This window comes from Coturnix japonica, unplaced genomic scaffold (assembly GCF_054131305.1).
Source record: "Coturnix japonica strain WE unplaced genomic scaffold, WE-NBRP24 Scf044, whole genome shotgun sequence".
Taxonomy (NCBI): domain Eukaryota; kingdom Metazoa; phylum Chordata; class Aves; order Galliformes; family Phasianidae; genus Coturnix; species Coturnix japonica.
Genome location: NW_028188947.1, coordinates 1,287,527 through 1,295,199, shown reverse-complemented (window position 1 = coordinate 1,295,199; position 7,673 = coordinate 1,287,527). Strand labels below are relative to the sequence as shown.

The following is a 7,673-nucleotide window of genomic DNA, read 5'->3' as shown; positions in this document are numbered from 1 at the left end:
TTCTAGCTTTCCCCCTTACTTTCTCCCACTGATAGGAACCACATGGCATGAGCACTAGGTTGTGGAACACACCTTTTTCATCAATGGATGAAGTTTTATCAGGGTGGAGGATAACTGCCACATCATTATTTCCAGTTGTAATCTTTGTCCTAAGGGTGTGTTAGCATGTGTGGGATATGGTACTGGGAGACTACAGAGCACAAAGTTCTGGATCTTTTTTCCCTATAAATATGAACTGTACTCCATAAAAACGCTTTGTCCAGAAGGTTGTTGTCAGCTATTTCTTCATAAGCTGAGAGCTTGCTTTTTTATTATTATTAATTTTTGTTTTTATTTATTTATTTATTTATTGGGAGGGGGGAGGGGGAAAGAAAGCATTAATGTGATATGGGGGAATGCAGAGATTCAGACTTTGGAGTAAAAGGAGAATACTGAAGGCCACATCTATTCACCAAAAACCACATCTCTCAGAACTCCAAGTTTACCAGGCCCAAAATGGAGGGAATAAAAGATTAATGCTGTTGCCTCATTCAAAACTGGGAAGAGACAAGCCCAGATGGCTCGTTTTCTTATTTTCTTTGCCTGAGGAATAAGTGTTACACTGCTGTTGACTGTTAAACACATCCTAACTAAGCAATGTCCTATGTTTGTGTTTATCATTTTGATTGCTGTCATTTTCCTTTCTTTGTAGAAAGGGAGAGACCCAAACAGAGTGAGGTTTTCTCCATAGGAAATGAACCCTGCTCCAAGAATTCTGCAGCCTGAACAGATGTGACGCACAAGACAAGTTTGTCAGCCTATTACAAATGGGCAGTTGCCTGAAGGACTGCAAATGGCCCTGGGATTTCTGTGACAGAACTGAAAATCAGCCCCTCAGCAGCCCAGCTTTGTCACCACAGACTTTCAGCCCTTCCCTCTGCCTTTCTGTGGGTGCAGCAACTGGCTAAGCCTGAGCTCTCTAAAGCATCTTATAGAACAGTACATCTGCGCTCACAGGTCAGCAGTAGGAGGGCAGAAGTGGAAGGACTGTGGGTCTGCCATAGCATCTGTGCATCACTCATTGATAGCTAATCCAATTCTGAACAGAGGATCTCACACTTAGCAACGCAAGAGGGCTAAGAGAATGATCCAGTTCCACATTCTTAGTGTTGTGAAGCACACTAGGGAATAACTTGGGGAGACAGCCTGGAGACCCAAGTGTCAGGGTTTCTTAAACATAGAAAACAGCCTATTGTACTTATCTGACACATAAAAATTACACATTGCACATTCTTACTGACGTCAGCCAAATATCCATTCTATAATTAGCATATATTCACACTGCCAGATCCCCTGCTTTCTTTCAAGTGGTTTTCTTGTTGAGCTGTTATTACACAGTTTTTAATCATATTCATTGTACAGGCTCTCGTTTAATTTACCCTGCATTACCTGTGTATGTCTGCCTTGTGACAGCTGACACATACCTGCTGTGACCACAGATATTTCATGTCCCACCAAAACCCAGGGGTCTCTCCCATCATTATTTACCTTCCCAGCACAAAGAGGGAGCTGCCATCAAACTAAGAAGGGAATGATGAACCATACTCCTGCCCTTGTTACCCATTCCTGTAGGGTAATAAAGAAGATGGTTACCCTAAGGAAACTCTGCCATACTCTTCATGTGCAGCTCATCAGGAACTTTTCTGACTCCTATTTCATATTTTCCAGATTAGTATTTTTTGCCTGTAAGACATTCATGTTATTCATCTAAAGCAGAAGTCATTTTCAGTCCTGAAAGGGGCTCGTTCTTCACACTTTAGAACATTTTTCTATGAGCTTTGTCTTCCAGACAAATACTGAAGAAATCAGAAATATTTTCTGTATAGCAGCAGTTTATATTCTGACTTATGGTGCACTGTCAATCTCCTTTGTCCTTCCACAAGAGAAAGCAACTGGAACAGGTTACTTTGTGTGGTAAAAGCGTAAGGAGAGCTGAAAATGAGACTTCTTGGACTTTAAGGAGCCACAAGAAGAGCCTAGAAAGTGAATGACACTCATGTCTCTGAACATTTAGGTGGACACCAGGGGAGCAAAATCCTTCCTACTGTAAGAGACGAGCAAGTCCAAGACCTCCTCATAAGACTGGATATGTCCAAGTCCATGGGGCAGGATGATGTGCTTCCCAGAGTCATGAGGGAGCTGGTTGATACTCTCACCCAGCCATTCTCCACCATATTTGAAAAGTCATGGCTGTCAGAAGAAGGCAGGAGAAGTCCCTGGGGTCTGGAAAAGGGAAACATCACTCCCAGTTTTTAGAAAGGCAGGAAGGAAATCACATGGGAAACTACAGGCCAGTGAGCCTTACCTCTGTGCCTGGGAAGATCATGGAGCTGTTCCTCATGGAAGAAATGTGGAGAACGATTTGGAGGTTCTGGTGGACAAAAAGATGGACATGAACCAGCAGTGTGTGCTTGCAGTCTGGAAGACCAACTGTATCCACAGAGAAGTGGCAGCATGGAGAAGTAGGCTCTTGCTCCCCTCCACTCTGCCTTCATGAGTCCCCATCTGCAGTACTGTGTCCAGATCTGGAGCCCACAGCACAAGAAAGGTGCAGAGCTTCTGGATTAGCTCCAGAGGAAGGTCAGAATGATAATTAGAGGTCTAGAGCACATCTCCTGTGAATAAAGAGAGGAGAATTAGGCTACATGTTAGGTTAGATACTAGGGGGAAACTTTTTCAGACAGAGGGTGGTGAGGCAATGGCACAGGCTGCCCAGAGAGGCTGTAGATGTGAGTTACCAACAGTGGAGTCTGGGAAGGACAAGAATCTTCCATTAATCGGTGACTGCTGGAAGGCGACAAAAATAGTGCTCTGCATTACAGTAGTTGAATTCCTGTTCCTCAAATTGTCCCACACTGCCTTCTATTTAGGAAACAAGCTCAGGGCACTCCTTGCCTCATTGCTCCTTTTAATTCAGACCTGCTGCTTCCTACAGGACCAGAAAGACATCTGCTTAAACACTTGCGTAAGCCTGCCCTGCCCCAGTCAGGCAGAGTAGTATTTGCAATGCCAAACCATAGCAACCTTAATGGAGATGGCTGCAACCTCAAGCTTCTCTGCCTGAATCTGGCTTCTTGTGGTCTTGTGTCCTCCATTGCTGTTCCAGCAGGGAAGACGCCCCAGACCCTTGTGGATCCCTTATACTTTCTGTGCCTTGGTTTCTGGCCTGTGTAGGAGGGATGTAGGACAGAGTGTTGAGCAGGAGACAACCAGATGCTGCAGCGATCGACTGGCAGAGAAGGACCAAAGTACTTCAAAGGTGGGTAGATGTGGATCAGATCTATGGGGCAGGAGGTGCTGTGGGGCTGAGGGGGGTCAGATCTATGGGGCAGGAGCTGCTGTGGGGCAGAGGTGTGTCTGATCTATGGGATAGGAGCTGCTCTGGGGCACATGTGGGTCAGATCTATGGGGCAGGAGCTGCTGTGGGGTAGATGTGGGTCGGATCTATGGTGCTGGAGCTGCTGTGGGTCTGATGGGGGATAGATCAATTGGGCAGGATCTGCTGTGGGGCAGATGTCGGTCTGATCTATGGGGCAGGATCTGTTGTGGGGCAGATCTATGGGGCAGGAGATGCAGTGGGGCAGATGTCGGTCTGATCTATGGGGCAGGATCTGTTGTGGGGCAGATCTATGGGGCAGGAGATGCAGTGGGGCACATGTGGATCAGATCTTTGGGGCAGGAGCTGCTCTGGTGCACATGTGAGTCAGATCTTTGGGGCAGGAGATGCTCTGGGGCATATGTGGGTCAGATCTATGGGGCAGGAGCTTCTGTGGGGCAGATGTGGGTCTGATCTATGGGGCAGGAGCTGCTGTGGGGCTGATGTGGCTGTCATGGTTTTGTAATTTTGTAATTTTGCTCTCAGTATTCCACATCATAACATCATGTCAAGTATGGATACTTCTGTTGAATGTGCAGTCCACAGAAGAAGACTACATATCCCAGAGAACAACAGGGGTAACAATAAGTCACGGGACCAGGACGCTGTATAATCTCGTTCCCAGGCTGGAGTGCCCTCCTTCTTCTCTCCAACTTCTCGGAGAGTGGGAAGCGTTCTAGCCGTGTCGCCTGGAGTTCACAGTCGGCCTCTCGGTTTTCGGGGACTCTCTCTCTGTTTGTTCGATTTGTTAGCCTCAATTATATTATATTATATTATATTGTGTTATCTTGTATTTCGTTATCATATTAAGTAAAATGTCCAGATAACTGGAGGCAGCAGGAGAAGGAAGGGATGGTTCATTGATTTCATCACAAAGGACTTAAGGAGAAATATCGACTGCCAGAAAGCAAAGGGAAGGGAGGGGAGGGGGACAAGGGCAATGAAGGAAGGGGAGGGGTAGGAAGGAAAGCGAGAGGAAAGACACAGAACAAGACGTTAATTTTGGGTCCCGGGGGCTGGACTCGATGATCTCTAAGGTCCCTTCCAACCCGCACAAGACTGTGATACTGTGATACTGTGAATACCAATAGAAAAAAATACAAAACCACGACAGTATGGCAGCCCAAAAAGATTCCCTTGTGGAAGAAGGGGGAGGGTGAAGGAGGGGAGTGAAGGAGGGGAGTGAAGGAGAGTGAAGGAGGCCGAGGGCCCTTTACTTGGGGCCGGCTCTTCTGTGACCTCTTGCTGGCCAGAGAGAAGGGCTGCCCGCTGGGCACAGGGAGCGCCTTGGAGCTCCCGTGTCGTGCCCTGCCCTCCCGCCCCCTCCTCATCCTATGTGGAACACCAGTGCCAGCAGTGCGGCCGCCATTTTAGAACCCTCTCCATGTCACCTTGGTCACTGCTGCCACGCGCAACAGACTCGCCTCTGACAGCTGTGGCAGATAACAGCCATGTTGGCAGCTAAGAGGGCTAGGGTAGAAGTTTTCCCTGTTTCAGGCGGGAGGATGGAGCTGGGGGCCCTAGGAGTGAGAAGGAGGAGGGGGCCCGCCATGACCACCAGGCAGAGGAGGGGTAAGAGAACCATTTTCCATCATGCCTGGACCAGCCCCGTGACCACCACCCATGTGGAGCCTATGGAGGTGGATCCCCCTCCAGAGGAACCGATGGAGGTGGATCCCCCTCCAGAGGAACCGATGGAGGTGGATCCCCCTCCAGAGGAGCCCATGGATGTGGATCCGCCTGCGGCATAGCTGGCCTGGCACCACACCACCGTGCCAGGCCCCGCATTGGCATGGTCACAGCTTCACCATCACTGGTCCAGGCACTCGGCTCCTTTCCTGCTGCGCGGCCCCTGCCCCCAACGCTAGCTGGGTGGCATTATTTAACATCTTCTTCTCCTCCACCTTGTTGCTCCTCCGGTTCTGTGGGCCCCCAGTTCCTTCTTCCCCCTGTTGGAGTTAGGTGCTTGTTCTGTTCTTTGTTGTTGATGGTAGTGTTAGGTTAGTGTTAGCGTTCAGTTTAGTTTTAGCGTTAGGGATAGGTTCCTGTTTGTTCTTTAGAGTTAGGCATAGGTTCCTGTTTGTACTTTAGGGTTAGGTATAGGTTTCTGTTGTTATTTTAGAGTTAGGCATAGGTTAGTGTTCGTACTTACAGTCAGGCATTGGCTGCTACACTCAAGTCAAAGTAACCGCTGCTCCTTGGGTAAGCACGCAGCTGGTTGCTCACCCCGAGCAATGAGTGCGACTGCCCTGAGAGCAGAGGTTTGATGACATCTGTGATGAACTGAATTTCCCTCTTGGGACTTTTCCTTTGCAGAACATGGAGGAGCAGAGCGTGAGTGGCTGAGAAATGGAGCTGGGACTCAGGAGAGCAACACGTGGCTGTGTCCCAGAGCTCCCAAAGTGTGGCCATGGCAAGGTAGGCGTGCCTTACCGTAAGCGTTGTTCAAGCACAGCTCCTGGCACTGTCTGCAACAGATCTGCTCTCTGCGTGCTTTCTTTCAGTCACTGGTGTTGTGCAGCATAGCCATGGCACAGCCCTCAGTGCGTACCCGAGGAGCGTGAAAAGGTAGGTGGTGAATTTTCATCTTGCTAACGCTAGGATTAGGAATGGTGAGCATCCCTAAAAGATTGGCCACGAAGGTGTGATCTGCCTCGGGGAGAAGTTGATTCTCGCCTCTTCAGCTTTTCCCTTCTTTTCTGTCCACCTGTCCTTTCCAGCTCCTCCTCCCCTCAGCTGCAAGTGGGGCAGTGCTCGAGTGTGAGGACTCTTCCTTGGCATGCGGTAACAGACAATGCAGATGTGAGTTTTGTGTCCTTCCTTGTTCTTGGGTCCGTAGCCCAGGGATATCTTGCGAGCAGCTCTCTAAGTCAGCCTGTGCTGGCAGCGTGCGTGAGTGAAATAGTGCCTCTTTTTTCCCTCTTGCAGCAAGCTTGCCGAGGCAAGGCAAGCGCTACTCAGCTGAGGAAGAAAGCCGAGAAGGAAAGCAGAAAGCAACGATGAGGGCTTGAGCAAGAAGCTACAAAGGACAGCAGAACCACCTGCAACGCTTCCTCGGAGGTGGCACCAAAAGCTGCTGACTCAACAGTCCAGTTTACCGGCACAGCCGTGCTTTCCCTGTCATGGACGGTGGAGATGATGGAAGTGAACTGGACAGGAAGGACTTGTGCTGCGTTAGAAGCAAAGAGGGCTTCACATAGGCAGGACTTGGTGTATGGCAAGAGCTGGAGACGCTGCATTCCTTCAGGGTGTGTCTCTTGAGGTCCAGGCCTGGTGTAGGGTTAGGTTGAAATAGGGCTGGCTGGGACTGGAGAGGGAGGAGGTGACGTAGCCCCGGGGTTTGGCTTCTCCTTGGGTCTGACTGGAGGCTGAGCGACTGATTGCTAAGTGGAAATCCTGGGCACTGGGGCTTCATTTTGGGGTGTGGGCGGGGTAATAAATAGAAGCTGAGTCCTTTTGTACGCAATAAAATTGAAGCGAACTTTCTAAACCTGGTGCTGCCTCTTTCAGTAGCTGGTCAGAACGTCCCTCGCTCGGGCTGGCAATCACAGGGCGATGAAGCGGTCGGCTTCACGTCTCTCCCTTGACATGGTGCAGTGCAGGTTTTCCCCCGTTTCCTTGTTGGTCTTCCCAACCTGTGGCCTTTCAGCCAACCCGTAAGTGCTGGTGACAGGCTGTGAGCATCTCCTTGCTCTCTGAGGACTGACAGAAAGAAACCAGAGGAGGGGAAGCAGCCCGGCAGGAAGAAGGGTGTCCCGTGCTCAGCCCGTTGAGTTGGCCTCTCTTCCCTGAGGGCTCCTTCAGCTTCTGATGCACCGTGTGTTGCTGTTTGCCCTGGGAAGCCCAGCTGCACGCTGGCAGCCGTGGCCTGTGCATCAGCCTCCCCTTGAGGCCCAAGGAGTTGTTTGTTTCTATGTATTCAGTATTGGTGTGGCATTTTGTTGTTTTGTTCAGCTTTGAGATCAAGGGGTAATTTAACACCGTTGGGAGTAATTGGGGTTCAGGAGCTTCTATGGGGCACATGTGGGTCAAATCCATTCAGCAGGAGCTGCTGTGGGGCATTTGTGGGTCAGATCTATGGGGCAGGAGCTGCTGTGGGGCTGATTGGCGTCAGATCTATGGGGCAGGAGCTGCTCTGGGGCACATGTGGGTGAGATCAAGGGTGCAGGAGCTGCTCTGGGGCATATGTGGGTCAGATTTATGGGGCAGGATCTGCTGTGGAGCTGATGTGGGTCAGATGTATGGGGTAGGAACTGCT

At 49.9% G+C, this 7,673-nt stretch overlaps 1 long non-coding RNA gene across 2 annotated transcripts; it reads left to right on the top strand.

Moving 5' to 3' along the window:
* The first annotated feature begins 5,683 nt into the window (after positions 1 to 5,683).
* On the top strand, positions 5,684 to 6,842 carry LOC146752547 (uncharacterized). 2 transcript variants are annotated; one of them, XR_014940582.1, is made up of 4 exons: positions 5,684 to 5,833; positions 5,920 to 5,983; positions 6,136 to 6,246; positions 6,344 to 6,842. It is a non-coding gene; the product is annotated as an uncharacterized LOC146752547 (long non-coding RNA). The 2 variants fall into 2 exon arrangements; XR_014940581.1 differs by lacking the exon at positions 6,136 to 6,246.
* Positions 6,843 to 7,673: the final 831 nt, after the last annotated feature.